General features: G+C 35.4%; 1 pseudogene; it reads right to left on the bottom strand.

The window, feature by feature from the left end:
* Window positions 1-7,615: 7,615 nt before the first annotated feature.
* Window positions 7,616-9,233, bottom strand: LOC149538404 (endoglucanase 6 pseudogene; annotated as a pseudogene).
* Between the last annotated feature and the right edge of the window lie 13,732 nt (window positions 9,234-22,965).

The following is a 22,965-nucleotide window of genomic DNA, read 5'->3' on the forward strand; positions in this document are numbered from 1 at the left end:
TCCTACTCCTAGTCCATCCCAATCAGTTATAGAACCATGAGTTAAGCCTCTATACCACTGTAATGCTTTTCCTTTTAAAGATGAGGCTAGAAGTCTGACAGCAATATCATCCTCTGTAATACCATGAATATTGCAGACATTTTCTACATCTTGGATATGCTCTAAAGGGGAGATGGAAGTTTCACTAGTAAAATCAGGTATACTTTTTAGTGCAGATACTGGTATATCATGTCTCTAAGCTAACAATAGAGGACTTCCACCATTAAAGGTTGCAAAAGCATGAATTCTTGGTTGTGCCATGTAAACAAGTGTTCTTTGATGAGTGTTGATGGAAATCTAGGCTGAGTTCGAATAGTAGGAGGAGTAGAGGTAGATCTTACAATTATATTAACTATTATTACACCCCTAACTTGTGATAATGAAGTCCTAGTCCTCCTCCTTCTAGGATTTGAAAGAGAAAGTTCTTGATATTGAAATTTACCTCTAGAAGATGCCCTTGTTTTAGCTCTAGGCATGAATTATTGCTATTTTGGCCTAGAACTAGATTTGTTGATGTTCAGAGTCACCAAGTACTTTGAAGGATTAGCCTCTTAAAGGATTGAATATTGAAGCCATCACTACCTTTTCAGCATTAATCTCTGAAAATGTTTCTTCTTGACACTAGTAGACTTTAAATTTTGTTTGAAAAGTGTACCACTGGGTGTGCAAAAAATTTTTGTCACTTAGGTTTACACCCTTGTCCAAGGCCTATGCGCAAGGAAAACCTAGTGAAACATGGAAACAACCTCCAAGCTATGGGACTTGAACTGCGAGGTTGAGTCTCCGAAGAAGGTTGGCTTCCTCTTACTATCAGGGCACACCTAACTACTCTCGAAAGAAAAAGGGGAAGAAGGAGATGCAAACAACAACTCTACCCTACCTAAACTATAGAGGTGATGCACCAAAATAGAGTGTTCAGACTCATTTCTGCCCATATATGTGCTACAAAATCAAAATAACATTCAAGAGACATACACATTTAGACTTATGTCAATCAATAACCACATAAAGATCAGGAAACCAAACTGAATAACACAAGGAAAGGGAGGATTTCACTTATATATTACCCAATAGGTCAAGAAACAGATACAGTATGCAAGCCACAGATCTCAACAATACACCGATGAGAGGCAAGATGGATGCGCATGCACATTGATGGGTGAAGGAGATGATATAGAAAGTTATACAACTTAGAGACAAAGGGAATTTTACACTACAGATCTGCAAGCAGTAGCAGAGAAATCAGAAAGAGTCGACCCTAGAAAAAAGATCACAAAATTGCCTTTATAGTTCAGGCATAACTGAGGATTTTTGCATTACATTTACTTCTCAACTACTAGCAATAACTTCTCACCTTGAAAATCCAATCAAAGATCTAGCGGTCTTGAGTATCAAAATCTGATATTCCTCTGAGAAAGAACCTGGAGAAGATAGAAACGGTGCCATAACTGTGCTTTGACTAGGTAGATGGATCGACTGAGACAGTGGAGTGTCTTTCTATGTTTTGCATTCACTCCTAAGTCGCTGGCATTGATCAAAGGATCGAAATCTCACGGCAAAATCTGATTCGCTGTTTCTAGTTCATGAATTCGTGAGGTCAAAGCAAGTCAAACAGTTCTTTATGTGCCAACTAGGCCACGCGGTCCAATCGTCTCTCTTTATTTTGCCACTTCCTCAAGGTCCCTTGCGTTGAACATTCCTTACGTTGGACTAACTGTGCCACCCCAAAACCGTTATCTTTAACTGTGACGGTTCCACTAACTGCTAGCCGCCGACCTTCAATCTTGACTAGACCAGTGAGACACGTGTCATCAGGGTGCCATCTCCCTATCGTAAATATCATGTAGCCTCTTCATAGCGATATAGCGCCATCCGTTGATCTTTGCAGATCTGACGATCGTGAAGACTCGTCATGTATCGTACTTGCCTCTTACCCTGGGCCCCTCATATCTGGCGCCAGCTCAGCAATCGTACTACACCCAAATGACACCTAGCAATATTCGACCGACGTACCCTGTTGCAACCTAACCCCGCTGGCATGTGGCGAAAGGGCACCATGTCGCTATGGTAAAGATCGCACAACTTCACCAGAGTGACATGGGGCCTTCCGTTGATTTTCCTTGATCCGACGGCAAGCAAGATATACTATTCCTTAACACATTGATCAATAGGAACCGGCCACGTATCACTGTCTATATTTCCTGTGCCAACCGTCAATCTTGGACCCATGAGGGCATGTGGTAGAAGGGCGCTATGTCACCATCATAAATCTCGTGCAGCTTATTCATAGCGCGATGGTGCCTGCCATTGATCTCCATAGATCCTACAGTGGAGATCCTAATCTTTGACTGCACCAACTGCGTTGAAGATTTGGTCCCATGCGTTGACTGTACTCTGACCTAGCATATGTGGTTGTTCCTCATTGATCTAATGAAGCACCACCCTGGCAAACTCAAGACCTGACCCCACGGAGTAGCCACATGTCGACTAGGTGCCATGTCGCTATGAGGAAATTGAAGCCAAATCCCCATAGCGCCATAGCGCCCACTTGATGACATGTCCTTCCGTCACAAACGTGTCTCCATCTAATTGGTTGCCGTAGCACCGGGCTTCCTACCATGCATGCGAAGTACCTATTGGGACCCACCATACCATGGTTACTCGTCGCAGTGGATTTTTTTGTTTGGGCGCTATGTCGCCATTAGAAAACCCATGAATTTTTTGATGGTGCCATGGCGCCTATTGATTTTCTAACCTCTCAGCCACATTGACACGTGTTTTCTTGGTGTAACACCTCCCACCGCCGTTGAACTTTCTGGCTCGCCGAACATTGGACCCACCATGGCAACGTGTCGTTAGGGCACCATCTCCCTATCATAAATATCGTGCATCTTTTCCATAGCGCGATGGCACCAACCATTGATGTGAACTAATCTGATGGTGGAGAACTTATAGGTTGCAAAAAAAATATTATAAGGTTTAAAACTTTGGTAATTTTAATATCTCCACGGGTATTTGAATATTAATAATTTGGGGAGGTGACCATTGAGCGGGGAACCTTTGAATTTTGAAATTTGGCGGGGGCAAAAAATGTGGTAATAGTGCCATGACAAAAAAATCTAACACACCATCTCATCATTTTAATTTTGTTTTTTTTTTACCTAGAGAAAATAATGTTAATAACTATATACACACACATAATCCATTCACAAAATTTGAAAACTTATTAAAGACATAGTTTAAAAACTCATTTTGGACTCACCTTTTCCACGACGATTTAATAAAACATCACATGTCCCAAAAACATTTAGCCTCAACATTGATATCTAATTCATTTTGCACTCTTTTGAAATTTTCTTAACAACAATCTTAGATCATATGTACACACATATAACCTTCTGGCAGCACTTGGAAATACACTAACCAAAACAATCTTTTCCAAGAAAATTCCCATCTTTATCACTAATGGTTATTTGACACTTCATTGCCTTCCTCAACTTGTCATCGTTCTTATATTATTCTTTGGGTAACATTCACCACATTAAACAATTAATCTATCATATTCTTTAGCCAAATGTACCATCAACAAACTACCAATGAAATTGTGTTACTATTTTTTTCAAAACATCTCAAGACAAGAAGTGTGTATGCACTGTTTGATAGATCAACTTGTACATAGGTGCTCCACAAACTACTAATCTTTGGTTGACAACTTCACACGATGCTCTACTTTTTCCTTTCTTTTGCATACTCATTACAGTTTTATGATCATCAGCAATCTCACTGCACTATATACTTGGGTAGCTTCAACTTATTTTGCATCCATCACTTTATTCACAAGTAAATGCTTTAGAAGTTAATCTCTCTTGAAATGTCCTTCAAATTGTTCACTCTTCTTTGAATCAGAAAAAGGGGGAAAGCAGGAAAAGGAGAAATTAGACGAGAAACTCAAATATGGGTAGTGTCGAAAACAAGCCCTCATCTATTATATTTATAGAAAAATACATATTAAACACTATCTATATTGTAGCATAGAGTTGACTGGAATATTTATTGAAATTGACACATCTTTATCATGGACGACTAGTGTTCACAAATTAGTTAAGATGGTTCAACAAATGGTCTCAGCCAGGCCATACATGGTGCTAATAATTTATTTATCCTATTCACATATAGCATTTGGTGAATATCAATACATCCTTGTTTTTGTAGTTTCAAAGAAAATAGAGTAATTACTCCATAAAAAATCAAGACTGAAGAAATAGAAAGCTGTAAATGGATCTAGTGATCTTTAATTGTTAATATTAATGTGTTATACCTGTTAATGGAACTAATAGATGTAAACCAATCTAGTGATACTCACTTGTTAATATTAACGTGTTACACCTCTTAACGTAACTAATAGATTTAACTGAACAACTGGTTGATTTTAAATAAACTAGGGATTGTTCTATGTTAACAATAGATCTCGTGACTTTGTTTTTAAATCAAATGAATGGGCTACTTGATCAAAGGTTCTAGCTTGAACGGCCTATATAAAAAAATGAAGAAAAGGAATGGTCATTGAGTGAAAATATATCCCTACACGTTTCCAAAACAAAAATAGTTAACCAATTGCATCGTCTCCAAAACGGCGCACGACTTTGAATACATCACTTCCGAAGAAATTATCCCTGGGTTATCACCCCACCTTTAAATGGCTGGGCATGATGCATTGCATACCATTTCAATCTTTGGGCTGCAATCTGATCATTAAGAATCCTCTCTGCATTTAGAGTTTGTAAAGACACTCAACTCCGAACATGGGAAGTTTGGCGCACATGAAAATAAGCACAATATTAATGCTTGTTGTTCTCTCCCTTGCAACTGGTTTTCTCGCTCCTGTATCGGCTCGACATAACCTCCCAAATCCTTCAAACAAGAATAATTTGAGGCAGTCGGCTGCTTCCACCTGCGGCAGCTCTCCGTGCCCTCCCCCACCAACAGCACTACACAAAAAAGTCGCTTTATCAAATGATAATGCAGCTCTAAAAATGGAGGAGTTAACTGTTTCTAGCTCAACCTGTGGTGATTCTCCATGCCCTCCACCACCACCACCACCATCACCATCACAACCACTCAAAAAAGTCGGTGCTGCTTCAGATATTCAGTGTAACGACATCTACTGAAACCCATTTTTCTTTCCCCGTCTATTCTTATCCCTAAACATTAGTTGCTCCAAATAAATAAAACCAGTTATTTTCTGTGATTCGGTCCTTTCATTATTTTCATTCATTTACTATGTTCCAGTAATATATCGATGAGAATAAATCTGTGCTTAGCAAAGCAGCCACCTGTTGGTTGGTTATATAATGTCTAAATAGATGTTAAACATAGATAGTAGTCGCAGCACCCAAAGAGAATTGTTTGTTTTCTGCAATTCCTAGCTTTTACCATTTCATATTCCTTCACGTTCATTTTGATTATCATTGCATTGGTATGAATAAATGATTCTTACATTTTTACATTGTACAAACTAATGGAGACATGACAAGCACCATATAAAAGAGAGCGAGTTAATAAAGAGCTACAACTACTATTTTGAAGACCAAAAACAAATATCAATGGTTAAGGACTAATGAAAACGTGATAATATTCTAGAAAAATAAGCAGACGTAAAGACAGAAATATAAGTGAGCTAACAGAGCTTTTAACCTTTTATTTCAAATATAGCATGGGACAATGTCAAAGGAGGCTGATATATAGTCAGATGGAGAAATTATGTGAATAAGTATGATTTATTAAGATCATTTCTTTTAATTGATATTTTAGTTAAGAAATAAGAAATTGAATGTTAAGAATATGATAATAAGTGGTAAATAATTTCATTAGATTGTAATACATACTAATGTGTATTAATAATATGTTGTAATAAAGATTGTCATCATTTAAATCTATTTATTTATCATAGTTTTAAATTATCTATATGTTTTTATAAAATTGAATTGAATATTTAACTCATGTATCACTAAAATGTAAAATGTTGTTAGAAGTTGTAATCTTTCCTTGGTGTGTTTATAAACCAACGTTAGACTTCCTTTCTTTATTGTTGTAATATATTAGGATATAAGCCAAGGTATCCTAATATATTTCTTTTTTGTCCTTTTTTCACTACATCTTATTTTGTCATCTAGTGGAATATGTGAGGACAAATATATATTGTAATTTCTAATTTTAGATTATTCCTCCTTAAGAGGAATCTCACACTTGGCCTCACACACTTATGAATGGTGGCATTCATATACATGGGAGTTACATTCTAACTCCTCTCTCTCATCTCTATTTAAGAGATGACCCTCTTCTCTCATTTCACAATGAGGTTTCTTCCTCTTCTCAAAAATTGTATTAGCCATTGCTCTCTTGCTCCCTCTCTTTTTCTTCTTAGGCTTTTGATGCCTCATTCATAATGTCACAAGGGATTTTCTTTGCTTTCCCCTTTCCAAATATCTTGTCTCATGGTGTTGGTGCTTGCCGCTTTCTCTCTCCTATTTTATGGTAGTATCTTTTCATGCATTTACTCACTTAGATTCTTTCCTAGTTTTGCTTATTTACAGATTTCTTTTTCCATTTCTAACATGGTATCAGAGCAGTTTAATCTTTGTTTTGACTGTTTGCATGAAGGTACGATTCGAAGGAGACTCTTGAGAGAGATTTCACTAATTTCTTCTTTAATCTTCTTAAGATGGAAGAAATTGAATTTTTTTTTGAGTTTGGCTGGTTTACTGCCAAACCTAATTAACTTCTGTTTGCTCTAATTTGTACAGGTTACTTCTTATTTTCTATTATTTTTCATCTAACCCCCTTTGGAAGGCTTGCTGCCAAAGAGTTTTCCTATCTTGATATCAATATTTGTTAAAAAAAGAGTAACCTTCTTTATTATCAAACTATTTTTTTTTCACTTGTTTCGGAAGGCTTGTTCTATTTTCTGCAATATCATTTTGTTACATTAGTAATTCTACCCGACCTTCCAAATCCTGCGACCCGCCAGAGGGTTTTCTATGCAATCTACTGTTCCAGATCTGTCCCTTCCACCCGCTTTGAATGCAATGGATCTGGAATCTCTTCAATAGAGGACCACTCTATGGATTCAGGAGATCTTTAACGATCTCATTATAAATTTCCAAAGCAGAAATTTTCAATCCAAAATTTTTATCTGGGTTATTTTGAATGTGATTGTAGATGTCACTGATCGCCTATTCATTGATACCTCTCCTTCTTGTTCAAACAAAAAGCAGTATTAACTAATGCATAATCTTGTTCCAGCGTTGATAATAATCATTACGTTTACTGGTGGGCATGTTGAATGGCATTTTTTCCTAAGTTGGGAGCTCACTTTATAATCCCTTATCTCGTACATTCACTCATTCCATCTATCAGTTGCCCATATACACAAGGGAAAGTGTCCGTCTGCTTACCAATGGGCAGCCTGCAGAACTCAGGATTGGAAACTGCAATTTGTGGGCATGTGGATGCGGAGGCCGAAGCATATGTATGCGTGGAAGAATGCGAGGATGGCAGCAATGCAAATGAGGCAGAATTACTGTGTACCATCATTATAGCGGTGAAGGTTTTGTTGCAAGGATTGAGTGAAGATGTGAACAGATGTCGGCGTATTTGTTGGGGTAGGAACAACAACTGGAAGGAGCTGATTGAAGCCAGCGCCTCTATTGAGTCTGGCCAAAAGACCAATAACAGGGCCATTGTTATAAGTGGCAGGCTCTGTCTGCTCATAATTGTCTCTTTCATCTGCAAAGTTATCATTCCCATCGGGCCCTCCAATAATGGCACCGACCAAAACATTAGGATCACTACTTTTCTTGCTGAACCAGGTTGCATAACCACCCTTGCAGCTCACAAATGATGAATCCACTTTGTATGATACTATAGATGAAGCCCTATGATGAACTTGGCTGGGGTAGGTGTTGCCATATCCAACCATGTAGCTTGTTGCTCTTGGGTTGTCTCCAAGGATATAATCAACCTGAGATTTGGTGAAGGCTAGAAGCTCAGAGGGCTGAACAGAACCCATCGGGCACTGGAGGCCTTTGCCAGTGGAAGTAAGGTAATCAGAATAAACTGAGAGGAGGAATGATGCACTTGTCACAAACTAAATATTGTTCCATTTTTACACATATAGAAGCCCACCAGGAGTCCTTTGCACATTTCGGTTTCCTTTCTGCATACATACACAGGAAGTACTCTACCTTTTCTTGGTAGGCTTGCAATACAGATTCGCTTTGCTTTCCTCTACCTTGCATAAGGAACTTAGATACCAGAACTTGAACTCTCGCATACTTTACATCCCAACTGAATTCTGTCATTGCCATAGTACTTCCGTGCAACAATGATGCTGCTATCGTATTTGCCTCTGTATGTATCAACAAATGTAAACAGCTATTTAGCATGGTTGAGAAGCTCATTGGAGTATGCAAGATTTGAGTGCCTAAAAACTATTGAAGCGGCAGCCATTGCAGCAGCTATTTCTCTTGCAAGACCTGGACCGAGGTTGTTTGCATCAATTCTCTAGGCTTGGCGAGGAGTGGTGATTTCCTCTGGCCTTTGCCAGCAATAATGATCTGAGGTGCCATCACCCACCTCTCTGTACAATACATTGGGCTCTAGGTGAGCTTTCATGAGATAATCGCTCCCCCATTTGATTGCTTCCATTGCATGACCCAACTCGCCACTGCTCGCCATTTGTTTGCCATACTCTATAACACTCCATGATAGCATTGTAACTATGAATGCCATTGGCAAACCGAATTTGACATTATCTCTAGCATCATAATAGCCTCCCACAAGATCAACCCCATTGGCCTTCCCATCTTGAAGACCAGAATGAGAGCGGCAGTTAACTCTCTGATTGGTAGGAAGAACGCCAGATCTCTGCGCCTCATAAAAAAGGATGCTTTTGCTAAGGGCAGCACCATAGTCATGGCCTGCCATTGCCCCTCCAATGCAGAGTGTAAGCACCAAAATGCACATACTTGAAGCCATTGAAAAACTTACTAATTGCACACTAGAAATCTCCCAAATCCACAATGCTCATCAGTAGCAAGCCCTTGAACAACTCTGAGAAAATGCCTTTTCGCAAGAACAATCACTTGAGACCGACAGACAGACTGCCAATGCTCTGCACCGAAGAATGAACTGAGTATGGGAGAGCAGAAGTAGCTGAGGAGTTCAAGGATGGAGAAAAGTTTTTGCTGATGCCCTCATGCAAACACTACTTTCATGTTGATTGTGCAGGTGCATGGCTCACCAAGCGCCCCATCTGCCCACTTTGCAGAGCCACTGCTTTGCCCAATCGGGAGGAGAAAGATGAACAAGATTGCCCTAATTCCAATGATCACATTCCTCACTCTACAGTCATTGATATGCCCTCTTAACACCTGATGTTCGTGTATCATGGGATTCAATTAAGAATAGGATAGAGGTTGTAACTTCCCATTGCAGTTTCTGTTTTATTTTTTGATCAAATGGAGATATGATATGATATGAGAGCAACTATTCTTTTTCTATTCGGAGATCCCCTTTTGTAGTATGCCCTTTCTTATGGGAAATTTTGAATTGGGTATCTTGCATTTGTTCGGCCTCAGCCAGGATCTTACCTGGCCTAGCCTCTAGTAACAAGAGAAGAGTGTATTGTATCTAACTGCCTCTACCAGAATTTTGCCTGATTGTCTAGCCTCTATAATTAAGTTATCTTTTATCTGACCAGCCTAGGTCTGGATCTTGCTTGGTTTATCTGTCCTTCAATGAGGGGTATTTTGTACCTTAAATCTAGCTGGACTGTCTTGTGTCAGGGAGTGTGGTTGTCTTACATCTTATTTGAATGGATTTTTCATCTTCCCTGGCTGTTATGGACAGTGGGGTATATCTTGAACTTGGCTGCTCTAGCACCAATAATACATTTTTCCAAAATTATGCCACCAGCTCAACTGGCACTTGCCTGCACTCCTCCCATTTGGATCAAGACTGCTGCAGGGCAGCGAAGTTCCTGCTAAAAATTGCACTACAAATTCAATACAATTTTTTTTATAAGTTTTTTTTGAAATAGAAAACTTATTACAAGTTTTTTTTTGAAATAGAAAACTTATTGCAGTCTGCTATAACGTATTCGCATCATTACTATTCTTGAAATCTTTATTTTAGTAACATTTTTTTGTCTTTTCATGGAAGATTCTTTTCCTATTTTTGAGCTCTTGACAGAGGCATCATTTACTTCTGTCATTGCCTTTTGTCAACCTATTTTTGGCATTTTATCATTCATTGTTAGTCAGCTCAAACACAAGTGCAATATTTTATTTTAAATCTCTTACTCCTTTACATGATTTTAAGTAAAAAAGGAGAAGTTAAGGATTTTTTTTGAGAAGTAAATATCCTCATTTATAATAATTTAGGAGGATTCTTGTTTTAATGGTGGGTCCATCCTTTATACCTTCACAAAATGAATTGAGTACTCATGTTTACCCTTAATGGAGTTTTATACCTGATATCTATATTTAGTTTATCTTCATTAAATCATTTTACATAATTTGATTATGAGTAATCTTACACTTTTTCCTTCATTTTGATATTTTGATGTGCCCATAGTTGCACTTTTATGCTTTTATAGCATCGTTCTATGCCCAGGTTAGCACTTTATGGTATTATACCATTGATATACATGATTTATATGATATTTTTTTTTGAGTTGCATAGGGAGCTTAATATTTTTTCAAGGTTAACTATGTAGGTCCCCTCAGTATAACTGATACATAGTTTCCTTATCTGGCCCATGGAGTATTCCTCCATCCTATATTGGTATGCACTCATTTTATATGGAGTTTCCCCCCATTTGATCCTATCTGTTCCATTTTGATAGGATAATATTTTTATGGAGTTTCCCTCCATGTTGTTCCATTTTTTCTCCTCAATGAAGAGGATGTTATTATTGGAGTTTCCCTTCCAAATTCAGATGATTTGATCCAATTTGAAGGCAATATGTTGTTAAATCCTCATAATCCATTCCTTAATATATCTTAACAAAAATCATGATAATTCTACTTTGATCAGCATGTCTCTCCTTTATGTTATTTTCATATATTAATGTGATAATGATCTGCATACATTATTGCTTAGATCATGAGTCATGCATGTTATGGAGGGACGCCCCCATTAGCTTGCAGTGGGATGATTCATTAAGTGGACTGTCTATATCCACGTGATTGATGCAAGATTGATGCAAGTATAATTAGTTGGCCTTGTCTGTGGTCATTTGTGCATTAGTATAATATACTTTTCATGAGAGCATTGATCAAGTTTTTTTCTCAATTTGTCCTTATTGACAATGTTTTGAGCATATAATTTATCTTGATATCAGGTTATCTCCATTTTTTTGTGGTAACATGTTTTACTCATTGTTTTTCTATGAGAGTTTCATTATCCTTATTCAAAAGAATTTCGAATTTGCATATATGATGGCATTCTACTTGTGGATATTTGTCTTGTTGTTCTTTTTTTCTTCAGGTGATCCATCAAGGAACCTTCTCAATTTTTCACATATGAAGATATTTCTATGCTTCCTCATTCAAAGGACTCATGTGCTTCTCTTGGATCTACAAATGTACCATATGGCTTGAAGACAATAAAATTACTTCATATTGAAGATTAAGTTGCAGATTTTTGTAAATTATGGGTTTAATACCCTTTGATGTAATTACCCCAAGCAAAGATTAAAGGGGGGTGTTAGAAGTTGTAATCTTTCATTGGTGTGTTTATAAACCAAGTTTAGACTTCCTTTCTTTATTGTTGTAATATATTAGGATATAAGCCAAGGTATCCTAATATATTTCTTTTTTGTCCTTTTTCCACTACATCTTATTTTGTCATCTAGTGGAATATGTGAGGACAAATATATATTGTAATTTCTAATTTTAGATTATTCCTCCTTAAGAGGAATCTCACACTTGGCCTCACACACTTATGAATGGTGGCATTCATATACATGGGAGTTACATTCTAACTCCTCTCTCTCATCTCTATTTAAGAGATGACCCTCTTCTCTCATTTCACAATGAGGTTTCTTCCTCTTCTCAAATATTGTATGAACCATTGCTCTCTTGCTCTCTCTCTTTTTCTTCTTAGGCTTTTAATGCCTCATTCATAATGTCACAAGGGGTTTTCTTTGCTTTCCCCTTTCCAAATATCTTGTCTCATGGTGTTGGAGCTTGAAGCTATCTCTCTCCTATTTTATGGTAGTATCTTTTCATGCATTTACTCACTTAGATTCTTTCCTGGTTTTGCTTATTTACAGATTTCTTTTCCCATTTCTAACAAATGTATATAATGATAATTGAAAAAAAATTGATTCTTCTATGCACCAAGCTCAGATATATCATTTAGGTGAATTAGAAGTAAATAAGATTGTGCTCTAAGTTTTATTGTGTGTATAGGGTTAGTTATAAAATAAATAAAAAATTAAACTTTTGAAGAAATGTTCATCATCATTTGTATTCTTATAACACTTTTATATTAAAGCACCAATGTGTTAAACATATGTTATTGCATTAAAAGATGATTATTCAAGAAACTATGATTTCATTTATACAAAGTGGTATATAGCTCTCATAATGAATGTTGAGAAATATATGAATAGTGAAACTTATATCATAGTACACTGCTTAGCTCCATAATTTTATACACTTGCCACACAAGATTTTAAAATTTGAATTCGGCTCTTTGTTCAAAGAGCTATTCAATAGATGACTAGTTGTGGTTATTTGGAATTATACATTTATACCCTATCAATAATTTCTATGGACCTTTGTAATATGTAGAAAAGAGTACCATGAATCATAGGAAGAATTTTAATTTGAATGAAGTTTCAGCTAGAATATGTTGTATACTCTATTTATTAGCAAGAAGCTCATTATTTTAAGGAAGAGTACACATTTATTTCCACCTTGAGAATGATTGAATGGTTCAAGCTAGAAAATACTTGTTTTCATATTTACCAACAAATCTTTTACTTTATATATGGCATTTCCAATGATTGGAAGCAATTTTGGTGTCCCTTAAGAGATTTTATCATCTAAGGTTAATTTGTGATCAATACTAATTTTTGTGTAAAATACAATTTGAGAGAAATATTTGTGCATACTTTTCTAAGAGATCTTGTATTAGATATAAAGAACCCAATTTTTGTGTTTGAAGTTAGACATAGGCGTAAATTCAACAAATTGTGCTATGACAAAGAAGATAAATATGGATTGTATAAAGGAGGGAGAAGGGAAAGATTGAAATAGCTCATATTGAAAAGATGAGAAAGAGGTCATGTAATAAAGGATATTTATATCAAGTTGTTGTGTATTAAACAACAACCTAGTTAATGCTACCTAGTAAAATTAGATAGGTTATTGTTGGCTATAGTTATATTCACATTTCCTTTGTGGTTGAATCATTGGTGGTAAAAGGAAGCTTTCCTTTAAAATTTTACAGAATGTGAATGGAATACTGAAATCTTGGGATTAAAATTAAAGATTAGTGGCAAGTGAAGATTGATGGATCAACTATGTTTAGGGTACCAAAGAAACATTCTTTCTTTAAGCTATCTTATGCTTTGTCACTTCAATCTTCAAACTTTGAGGAACTTTTTGTACCTAAAACATAAATATGGTTTGAGGAAGAAATTGATCATCTTACATGTTTCTCCTACATATTTTTGCAATTAGACTATATAAATTTAACTTTTAATTATGATAATTTTGTTTAAAAATAACATTCATGATAAATTTCTCAATGATTATAATTTTGTCTTTGAAATAAAAAGACCTCTGTATATCCTTAAGAAATTCTCTTTCTTTAAGTTGTCTTATGCTTTGTCACTTCAATCTTCACATTTTGTGGCACTTTTTGTACCTAGAACTTAAGTTTGGTCTGTAAGAGAACTTGATCATCTTACATGTTGCTCCTACATATTTTGTAATTATTGTCAATTGACTTTATAAACTCAACTTTTAAGTATGATCATTGTGATTGAAAATACCATTCACAAAAAAATTATCAATGATTATAATTTTGTCTTTAAGAGCTAAATACTTATCTTATAGTCCTTCTAACTTATATCTAAGCAAGAATAACCCCAATGGTAACTCGATTCTATGGAAGAACATTCTGAAAATGAAAAGCCCTATTAAAAGAGGCAATAGAACTCAAATAGGAAATGGTATAGAAATCCTATTTTGGGAAGAAATGGGGAAGGATGAGGCTCCTATCAAGGATGTGGTAAAGGACCTTGGTCTAATAAGCTAGTTGAAGGTGAGTGTTGGGGAGAAAGTGGAAAACTACGTAGAATGGGAGAATGGTAATGCTAGATGGAAGGACCTTATTAGACTTTGACAGGTTCAATGTGAGGCGAGAAGAATTAGGCATGTCTCTAAGGAGGCGGTTACCTTACTTATGAAATTGCTCACCATTTTAAGGATCTCATGATGTAATGGAAGGTCTCTCCTTTCTCTAACCCTATCTTTGCTAATGTTGTGGAATTAATACTTTTGGTGGTTAGCTGGAGTGGTTGGAAACAAAGAAACAACATAATCTTTAGAGATAAAAATATGGAAAGTAGTTCTATCTTCCATATCATAAAAACCATCACCATGAATAGTATATATTATGCTTATTTCCATAAAACCTTGATGTTCCCCAACCTTCATTATCTAAGGCTAAAAAAAAGCTAGAATATCAAACAATGTTTGATAGATATCAACTGGGAGAAGATCAGGTAAAGGAAAATGTGCTACTAGATTCTGCCCAAGAAAGGAGGGTTAAAATGTCAAGTGGATGAATGTTTCAAAGGAATGGTAAAAGCATGCATATGTGTCAGCTTTCAGGACCTCTATAACTTGTTTTGGCCAAATCTCATTTCTCTATCAAAACTCAACTTTTTTCAAAAACTAAAAATACCCTTTTGTAGATCCTAGCATTGATATCATCATTATATAAATTTTATATTGTTTTGAGTAATTATAATATGTTAAAATTTAAAAATATTACAAGTAGGTTTTTGAATATTTTAGAAGATGCTCACTCAAAAAATGAAAATAATATTTTAAAAAATAATATTTATAGTTATCCCTAGAGGAGAGAGTCATCCTCAAGAATATGTATTTTTTTTCAAAAAGGTGTAGATTTGATAGATAATTTTTGACTAGAGGTAAAAAATATTTGTTTCAGATAATTTCAAACTCAAGCACTTATAACAAGAAATAGTGTGCTAATCAAGCACACCATTAGAAAAGGGAAAAAAGTTGCGAACTATCTGGCTACATGGGATCTAAACCACAAAGAATGGAACATACTGACTAAGAGAGACGAGACACAAGAGGTAAATCTAATAGTTTTAAATGATAAAAAGAAATATAATGGTAATTGATAGGAGTACAATAGTTGCCTGGTGGACCACCAATAAGCCATGCAAGCATGGTTTGGGTCCTATGATCATTAAAGGAACCAATCCTATTGAGATATGTTTGAGCATTATTCACAATATTCACATTAATTAGCTATTAATCCTCATAAAGCCGAAGGACCTACAAGTGATTTTGTGCTACAAGTGATCATGATTTACTACATGTTTCAAATAAATGCTGGGGGAAGGACCTTCTTTGTGAAATGGTATAGAATTGGGATCAAGAGAAAGAATTTTGGCAAGATTTTTATAACATTAAATCCTACAACTTATATGCTTTGTCACCCTTATTTGGAAACAAAAATTTCTTCTCTACACACAAAGCTCCTTAATAACATCTATTTTTTGCGTTTTTTGAAGAATGTTTCCATAACGAGAATTGTGATAGGGAGTATCCAATTTGTGGTGACATTGGAGTTGATTGGTGAAGTGACGGGTCTAGAGTGTGTTGGTGTTAAAGTTGAAAGAAAAAGTATGCTAGATTATTCTAAATTTAGGCACAAATTCTTTGAAGATACAAAACAACCAATTATATTTAGTTCTAGAAATGGATATGAGAGACTCTCCCTTCTGAGTCCTTTTGGTGACATATGCTACTAGTTAATCAAGTATTTCACACTTGGAGGTCGGTATACAACCTATCGTGGCTACCTTTTTCCTTAACATGTTGAGACATGAGGAAAATGTTAACATCCCATTCTTCTTATTTTCTTCTTTGGTCAATAATATCAACCTGGAAGAAAACCCTCCCATTCACCAAGCACTCATTTTTTTCCTCTACCATCATGTTTGTGCTCACCATCTAGGTTTTGGTAGATGTCTCCTACCCATTAAAAACCCTAGAATGCCTAAGGAGCCCAAGTATTTGGTAGTTCTTGAAGAAATATGCACTAACGAATCCCAAATGGAGGAAGAAATTATTGATATTGACAAAAATTATGCGGAGGAATTTCCTTATTTAAAGGTGGAGTATAGAACTATGGACATCAAAATGAAGAAGTAGAATACTTTTTCCTAGGGATATAAGATTAGCAAGATTAAAAAACAAGAAAGGGAAAGAGCTATAAAGAAGAAAGCAAGTAGGATTCTGACAATTCCTAAATGGGGGATAATGTGGAAGAGATGGAAATGGATGAAACATTGGAGAAAGTTGGGGTTTTCTCCTTTGAAGATGTGGATTTTGAAGTGGAAGTGGAGGACACTATCATCCAGAGGCATCTAGATGACTTCAAAAGGGGCTGTGAAAAATGTTTTGTTTAAATTAATGTGAAGATTGCAAAGATAAACAATAAGTTTAACAAATCCATCATTGAACTTGAGCTAGAAGTAGTTGTTTCTGTAATCTATAAGGTGCAGAAGGAAATTATGAGAAACAATATTTTCCAAGACAATTCCCATCTTTATCACCAATGGTTATTCGACACTTCATTGCCTTCCTCAACTTGTCATCTTTCTTATATTATTCTTGGGGTAACATTCTCCACATTAAACAATTAATCTATCATATTCTATAGCCAAATGTACTATCAGCGAACTGCCATTGAAATTGTGTTACTATTTTTTCACAACATCTCAAGACAAGAAGTGTGTATGCACTCTTTGATAGATCAGCTTGTACATAGGTTCTCCACAAGCTACTAATCTTTGGTTGACAACTTCACATGATGCTCTACTTTTTCCTTTCTTTTGCATACTCATTATAGTTTTATGATCATCAGCAATCTCAGTGCACTATATACTTGGGCAGCTTCAACTTATTTTGCATCCATCACTTTATTCACAAGTAAATGCTTTAGAAGTTAATCTCTCTTGAAATGTCCTTCAAATCGCTTACTCTTCACTCCATTAAAAAATGGGTGAAAGGAGGAAAAGGAGAAATTAGAGGAGAAACTCAAATATGGGTAGTGTCGAAAACAAGCCCTCATCTATTATATTTATAGACGAAAAAATATTAAACACTATCTACATTGTAGCATAGAGTTAGCAGGAATATTTATTGAAATTGACACATCTTTATCATGGATGACTAGTGTGCACAAATTAGTTAAGATCATTCTACAAATGATCTCAGCCAAACCATACACGACGCTAATAATTTATTCATCCTATTCACATATAGCATTTGTTGAATATAATTAAATCCTTGTTTTCATAGTTTCAAAGAAAATAGAGTAATTTCTCCATAAAAAATTGAGACTGAAGAAATAAAAAGCTATAAACTGATCTAGTGATCTTTAATTTTTAATATTCATGTGTTATATCTGTTAATAGAACTAATAGATATAAACTGATCTAGTGATCTTCAATTGTTAATACTAATGTGTTACACCTCTTAATGTAACTAATAGATTTAACTACGGACAGCTGGTTGATTTTAAATAAACTAGGGACTGTTCTATGTTTGCACGGATCTTGTGACTTTGTCTTTTAATCAAATGGATGGGCTACTTGGTTAAAGCTTCTAGCTTGAATGGCCTATATATGAAAATGAAAAAAAAAGTAAGTAAGTGGATTTTATAGTCGACAACACTATGCCATAGTTTTTGGGTTTACATATGCTGACAGTGATATGGGACTACCTCGTACTCTTTTTCGAGAGGCGCTTGGTGCTACAAACGAGGCGTACATACCCTACCCTCTACAAATAAAAGGAATGGTCATTGAGTGAAAATATATCCCTACACGTTTCCAAAACAAAAATAGTTAAACAATTGCATCATCTCCAAAACGGCGTACGACTTTGAATACATCACTTCCGAAGAAATTATCCCTAGGTTATCACCCCGCGTTGAAATGGCTGGGCATGATGCATTGCATACCATCTCAATCTTTGGGCTGCAATCTGATCATTAAGAATCCTCTCTTCATTTAGAGTTTGTAAAGACACGCAACTCCGAACATGGGAAGTTTGGCGCACATGAAAATAAGCACAATATTAAAGCTTGTTGTTCTCTCCCTTGCAACTGGTTTTCTTGCTCATGTATCGGCTCGATATAACCTCCCAAATCCTTCAAACAAAAATAATTTGAGGCAATCGACTTCTTCCACCTACGGCAGCTCTCCGTGCCCTCCCCCACGAGCAGCACTACACAAAAAAGTTGCTTTAGCAAATGATAATGCAGCTCTAAAAATGGAGGAGTTAACTGTTTCTAGCTCAACCTGTGGCGATTCTCCATGCCCTCCACCACCACCAACATTGCTATACAAACAAGTTTCCTGTCAGATCATAATAATAATAATAACGGGCTCACAAAAATTGAGGTGTCATCTGTTTCTAGTCCAAACTGTGGCTCCTCTCCATGCCCTCCACCACCATCACCACCATCACCATCACAACTACTCTAAAAAGTCGGTGTTGCTTCAGATATTCAGCGTAACGACATCTACTGAAACCCGTTTTTTCTTTCCTCGTCTATTCTTTTCCCTAAACATTAGTTGCTCCAAATAAATAAAACCAGTTGTTTTCTGCGATTCTGTCCTTTCATTATTTTCATTCATTTACTAGGTTCCAATAATATATCGATGAGAATGCATCTGTGCTTAGCAAAGCAGCAACCTGTTGGTTGGTTATATAATGTCTAAATAGATGTTATCCATAGATAGTAGTTGCACCACCCAAAAAGAATTGTTTGTTTTCTGCAATTCCTTGCTTTTACCATTTCATATTCCTTCACATTCATTTTCATTATCGTAGCATTGTTATGAATAAATCATTCTTACATTTTTACATTGTACAAACTAATGGAAACATGAAAAGCGCCATATAAAAGAGAGCAAGTTAATGAAGAGATACAACTACTCTTTTGAAGACCCCCAAAAAATATAAATGGTTAAGGACTAATGAAAACGTGATAATATTCTAGAAAAATAAGCAGACGTAAAGACAGAAATATAAGTGAGCTAACAGAGCTTTTGAGCTTTTTTTTTCTCAAATATAGCATAAGACAATGTAAACGGAGAATGATATATAGTCATATAGAGAAGTTATGTGAATAAATATGATTTATTAAGATCCATTTTCTTATTGATATTATAGTGAAGAAATAAGAAATTTAATGTCAAGAATATGATAATAAGTGGTAAATAATTTCATTAGATTGTAATACGTTCTAATGTCTATTAATAATATGTGGAAATAAAGATTCTCATTATTTAAATCTATGTATTTATCATAGGTTTCAATTATATATATATGTTTTTATAACATTGAATTGGATGTTTAACTAATGTATCACTAAATTCTAAATGTATATAATGATAATTGAAAAAACATTGATTCTTCTATGCCGCAAGCTTAGATATATCTTTTGGATGAATTAGAAGAAAATAAGATTGTGCACATATAGAACTAGTAATTAATGTTGAGAAAGATATGAATAGTGAAATTTATCTCATAGTACTACTTAGCACCATAATTTTATACACTTCCCACCCATGATTTTAAAATTTGAATTCAGCTCTTTGTTCAAAGAGCTATCCAATAGATGACTAGGTGTGGTTATTTGGAATTATCCATTTATACCTTACCAATATGATCTATGAAACTTTGTAATATGTAGAAAAGAGTAACATGAAATCATAGGAAGAATTCATTTTGAGTGAAGTCTCACCTAGAATATGTTCTATACTCTATTTATTAACAAGAAGCTCACGATTTTTTAGGAAGAAGACAAATTTATTTCCACCTTGAGAATGATTGAATGTTTCAAGTCAAAAAATACTTCTTTTCTTATTTCCCAACTAATATTTTACTTTATATATGAAATTTATCATGATTGGAAGCATTTTTGGTGTCCCTTAAGAGATTCTAACTGTTAGCATGAATGTTGATGCTATGGGGGAGCATTTCAGAACATTGTTATGATGTATTGGTAACTATGTTTTTCATTGACGACAACATAGTATTAAGATTGTAAAAGACCGACAGAGCAGTAGACTATGATTTATGTATCGAGAGCATTATATTACTTATCTAATGTTGCACAATTACCACCACATACTACATTGTGTATTTGCTACATGGGCAAGTGCGCATAACTTGAATCGACAGTGCACGAAAGATATGATTGAATTACAAAGAACCCTATAGAAACAAAGTATTAGGAAAGAAAATTCTATTGAATGATTGCTATAGCTCATTACAACTATAATGAAGGGTTGCACAGTGAACTAGAGATAGTTTACTAACCATTGATTACGTCAAAGAGTGCCCATGTGTGAAAGTCGCACATATGAAAGTTTGTGTATAACTGTTAGCTGACAACATTAATTAAATGTGTATTTCATTTAATTAATGTATGATAATGAAGTATGAATTTGACTCAAGCATTTATTATTGAGCATGGCATGAAGGAAAGATGTTTTCCATGTTTTGCATATTCCGTGAAGAGAGAAGACTTGTGAATTACTAAGTAGTAGAGAAGAGGAACTTACCAATGCATATAAGTGAACTTGAGGGTTATTGTTACTGAGTATAGAGTTACAGATCTGATTGCATGGTTTGAAGGAAAAGAAGTTTGGCATACTAGATAGAGCAAGAACTAAACCTTGTTTCACATCTATTATTCTGAAAGGAATAGTACTGAGATCAATTGGACAGTGGGTTCATTGATCTGATCCTAAAGTTGTTTGGATAGTGGGTTCAACTACCTTACACAACTCCTAATAGGGTTGGCACAACTCTTAACATGGTTGGAATCTCGTAACAGGGACTCTTTGCACTAAATGTTGTAATAGACTCCTAACAAGGTCCATCCTCTAACAAGGAATATTTATATTAGTACATCATCTTGTGGGCATCATTCCCAGTAGGGTTTTCCCTCTGATCAGGGGTTTCTCTATCTGATGTAATTGTTGTGTGCATCTTTATGATTGATGTTTACTTTAATTGAATCATTAAGTTGTTTAAAGTGGACAAATATTTAATTGTTGAATAACTGATAGCATGAATGTTGATGCTATGGGGGAGCACTACAAAACATTGTTATGATGTATTTGTAACTATGTTTTTCATTGACGACAACATAGTATTAAGTTTGTAAAAGACCAACATAGCAGTAGACTATGATTTATGTATCAAGAGCATTATATTACTTATCTGATGTTGCACAATTACCACCACATACTACATTGTGTATTTGCTACATGGGCAAGTGCGCATAACTTGAATCGACAGTGCACGAAAGATATGATTGAATTACAAAGAACCCTATAGAAATAAAGTATTAGGAAAGAAAATTCTATTGAATGATTGCTATAGCTCATTACAACTATAATGAAGGGTTGCACAGTGAACTAGAGATAGTTTACTGACCATTGATTACATCAAAGAGTGCCCATGTGTGAAAGTCGCACATATGAAAGTTTGTGTATAACTGTTAGCTGACAACATTAATTAAATGTGTATTTCATTTAATTAATGTATGATAATGAAGTATGAAGTTGAGTCAAGCATTTATTATTGAGCATGGCATAAAGGAAAGATGTTTTCCATGTTTTGCATATTCCGTGAAGAGAGAAGACTTGTGAATTACTAAGTAGTAGAGAAGAGGAACTTACCAATGCATATAAGTGAACTTGAGGGTTATTGTTACTGAGTATAGAGTTACAGACCTGATTGCATGGTTTGAAGGAAAAGAAGTTTGGCATACTAGATAGAGCAAGAGTTAAAGCTTGTTTCACATCTATTATTCTGAAAGGAATAGTACTGAGATCAATTGGACAGTGGGTTCATTGATCTGATCCTAAAGTTGTTTGGATAGTGGGTTCAACTACCTTCCACAACTCCTAATAGGGTTGGCACAACTCTTAACATGGTTGGAATCTCCTAACAGGGACTTTTTGCACTAAATGTTGTAATAGACTCCTAACAAGGTCCATCCTCTAACAAGGAATATTTATATTAGTACATCATCTTGTGGGCATCATTCCCAGTAGGGTTTTCCCTCTGATCAGGGATTTCTCTATCTGATGTAATTGTTGTGTGCATCTTTATGATTGATGTTTACTTTAATTGAATCATTAAGTTGTTTAAAGTGGACAAATGTTTAATTGTTGAATAATTGATTCACCCACACCCACCACCCCCCCCCCCCCCCCCCCACCCTCTCTCAATTATCTTGGTGGACAATTATTTCTAATAATTGGTATCAGAGCCTTAGGTCCTTGAAGAAAAAATTTAACAACTTTCAGAGATCCATGGTGAACATGTTCAGAAAGGAAAGTCCAAGATTTGATGGCACTAATTATGATAGCTCGAAGGATAAGATGAAGACTCATATTTTGTGCATGGGTCTAGGATATTGGCTTGTAACCAAGGCATCTAAGAATATTACGGAAGAAGACAATCTTGAAATTTGTATCGAGGAATAGAGAGAAGTATTTATGTGTAACATAAGGGCAAGAGAAGAAATATTGTTAGCTCTACCTGAAAGTGA

Source organism: Cupressus sempervirens, chromosome 9, assembly GCF_028749045.1.
Source record: "Cupressus sempervirens isolate cs-2001-9-10 chromosome 9, ASM2874904v1, whole genome shotgun sequence".
Lineage (NCBI taxonomy): Eukaryota > Viridiplantae > Streptophyta > Pinopsida > Cupressales > Cupressaceae > Cupressus > Cupressus sempervirens.